The sequence below is a fragment of the Arachis duranensis genome, chromosome 3 (genome assembly GCF_000817695.3).
Source record: "Arachis duranensis cultivar V14167 chromosome 3, aradu.V14167.gnm2.J7QH, whole genome shotgun sequence".
In the NCBI taxonomy this organism is placed as follows: domain Eukaryota; kingdom Viridiplantae; phylum Streptophyta; class Magnoliopsida; order Fabales; family Fabaceae; genus Arachis; species Arachis duranensis.
In genome coordinates this window covers 71,437,249-71,440,193 of record NC_029774.3, presented here as the reverse complement: position 1 = coordinate 71,440,193, position 2,945 = coordinate 71,437,249, and the positions used below count along the sequence as shown (strand labels likewise).

The window sequence follows — 2,945 nt, the reverse complement described above, 5'->3', positions numbered from 1 at the left end:
GGGGAAGAGAGGATGAATGTGAAGAAGAGGAGAGAAGGTAAGTTGAGGTAGGTGGGGATCCTGTGGGATCCACAGACCTTGGGATGATCCTATAGGGTCCACAGATCTTGAGGTGTCAAGGATTTACATCCCTGTGCCAATTAGGCATGTAAAACGCCTTTGCATACAATTCTGGCGTTTAAACGCCGAAGTGATGCTTATTTTGGGCGTTCAACGCTCAATTGCAGCATGTTTCTGGCGTTAAACGCCAGTTCCATGCTTGTTTTTGGCATTCAGTGCCAGCTCTCCTCAGGGTATATTTCTGGCGTTCAAACGCCAGGATGCTGCTTGTTTCTGGTGTTCAACGCCAGATCCATGCTCTGTTCTGGCGCTGAACGCCAGCCAGATGCTCCTTACTGGTGTTTAAATGCCGGTAAGTCCTTCCTCCAGGGTATATTTCTGGCGTTCAAACGCCAAGATGCTTTTTCTTCTACTGTTTTTAATTCTGTTTTTAATTTTAGTAGTTATTTTGTGACTCCACGTGATCATGAACCTAATAAAACATAAAAGAACAATAAAAATAAAAATAAAATTAGATAAATAAAAATAGGGTTGCCTCCCAATAAGCGCTTCTTTAATGTCACTAGCTTGAGAGTGGGCTCTCATGGAGCCTCACAGGTGATCAGGTCAATATTGTAAACTCCCAACACCAAACTTAGAGTTTGGCTGTGGCCTCTCAACACCAAACTTAGAGTTTGATTGTGGGGTCTTTGTTTGACTCTGTACTGAGAGAAACTTTTCATGCTTTCTCTCCATTGTTACAGAAGAACACCCTTGGGTTTTAAACACAAGGTAGTCCCCATTCAATTGAAGGACTAATTCTCCTTTGTTAACATCTATCACAGCTCCTGCTGTGGCTAGGAAAGGTCTTCCAAGGATGATACATTCATCTTCCTCCTTCCTAGTGTCTAAGATTATGAAATCAGCAGGGATGTAAAGGCCTTCAACCTTTACTAACACGTTCTCTACCAATCTATACGCCTGTCTTACTGACTTATCTACCATTTGTAATGAAAATATGGCAGGCTATACCTCAATGATCCCCAGCTTCTCCATTACAAAGAGTGGTATAACATTTATGCTTGACCCCAGGTCACACAGAGCCTTTTCAAAGGTCATGGTGCCTATGGTACAGGGTATTAAGAATTTGCCAGGATCTTGTCTCTTTTGAGGTATGGTTTGTTGAACCCATGTATCTAGTTCACTGATGAGCAAGGGAGGTTCACCTTCCCAAGTCTCATTACCAAAAAATTTGGCATTCAACTTCATGATGGCTCCTAGATATTGAGCAACTTGCTCTCCAGTTACATCTTCATCATCTTTAGAGGAAGAATAGTCTTCAGAGCTCATGAATGGTAGAAGGATGTTTAATGGAATCTCTATGGTCTCTATATGAGCCTCAGATTCCTTTAAGTCCTCAATAGGGGACTCTTTCTTGCCTGAGAGACGTCCCATGAGGTTTTCCTCATTGGGATTCACGTCCTCTCCTTCCTCCCTAGGTTCGGCCATTTTGATTATGTCAATGGCCTTGCACTCTTGTTTGGGAATATCTTCAGTATTGCTTGGGAGAGTACTAGGAGGAGTTTCAGTTACTTTCTTACTCAGCTGACCCACTTGTGCCTCCAAATTTCTGATGGAGGACCTTGTCTCACTCATGAAACTTAAAGTGGCCTTAGACAGATCAGAGACTAAATTTGCTAAGTTAGAGGTACTCTGCTCAGAATTCTTTGTCTGTTGCTGAGAAGATGGTGGATAAGGCTTGATATTGCTGAGCCTATTTCTTCCACCATTATTAAAGCCTTGTTGAGGCTTTTGTTGATCCTTCCATGAAAAATTTGGATGATTTCTCCATGATTAATTATAGGTGTTTCCATAAGGTTCACCCATGTAATTTAGCACTGCCATTGTAGGGTTCTCAAGATCATAAGCTTCTACTTCAGAAGATGCCTCTTTACTACTGTTGGATGCATTTTGCCATCCATTCAGACTTTGAGAAATCATGTTGACTTGCTGAGTCAACATTTTGTTCTGAGCCAACATGGCATTCAGAGCATCAATTTCAATAACTCCCTTCCTTTGAGGCGTCCCATTATTCCCGGAATTCCTCTCAGAAGTGTACATGAATTGGTTATTTGCAACCATGTCAATAAGTTCTTGATCCTCTGCAGGCGTTTTCTTTAGGTGAATGGATCCACCTGCAGAATGGTCCAGTGACATCTTAGAGAACTTAGATAGATCATAATAAAATATATCTATCATGGTCCATTCTGAAAACATGTCAGAAGGACATCTTTTGGTCATCTGCTTGTATCTTTCCCAAGCTTCATAGAGGGATTCACCATCTTTTTGTTTGAAGTTCTGAACATCCACTCTAAGCTTGCTCAGCTTTTGAGGAGGAAAGAACATAGCCAAGAAGGCCATGACCAGCTTATCCCAGGAGTCCAGGCTATCTTTAGGTTGAGAGTCCAACCATGTTCTAGCTCTGTCTCTTACAGGAAAAGGAAAAAGCATGAGCCTGTAGACTTCAGGATCTACTCCATTAGTCTTAACAGTCATACAGATCTGCAAGAACTCAGTTAAGAACTGGTAGGGATCTTCTGATGGAAGTCCATGAAACTTACAGTTCTGTTGCATTAGAGCAACTAATTGAGGTTTCAGCTCAAAATTGTTTGCTCCAATGGCAGGAATTGAGATGCTTCTTCCATCAAACTTGGACGTAGGTGCAGTATAATCACCAAGCGTCCTTCTTGCATTATTGTTGTTGGGTTCGGCTGCCATCTCCTTTTCTTGTTCGAAAATTTCAGCAAGCTTGTCTCTGGATTGTTGTAATTTAGCTTCTCTTAGTTTCCTCTTCAGAGTCCTTTCAGGTTCTAGATCAACTTCAACAAGAATGCCTGTTCCTTGTT

At 41.7% G+C, this 2,945-nt stretch overlaps 1 non-coding gene across 1 annotated transcript; it reads left to right on the top strand.

Moving 5' to 3' along the window:
* The first annotated feature begins 2,314 nt into the window (after nucleotides 1-2,314).
* Nucleotides 2,315-2,418, top strand: LOC127746075 (small nucleolar RNA R71). Its single transcript, XR_008007695.1, has one exon. It is a non-coding gene; the product is annotated as a small nucleolar RNA R71 (small nucleolar RNA).
* The last annotated feature ends 527 nt before the right edge of the window (nucleotides 2,419-2,945 follow it).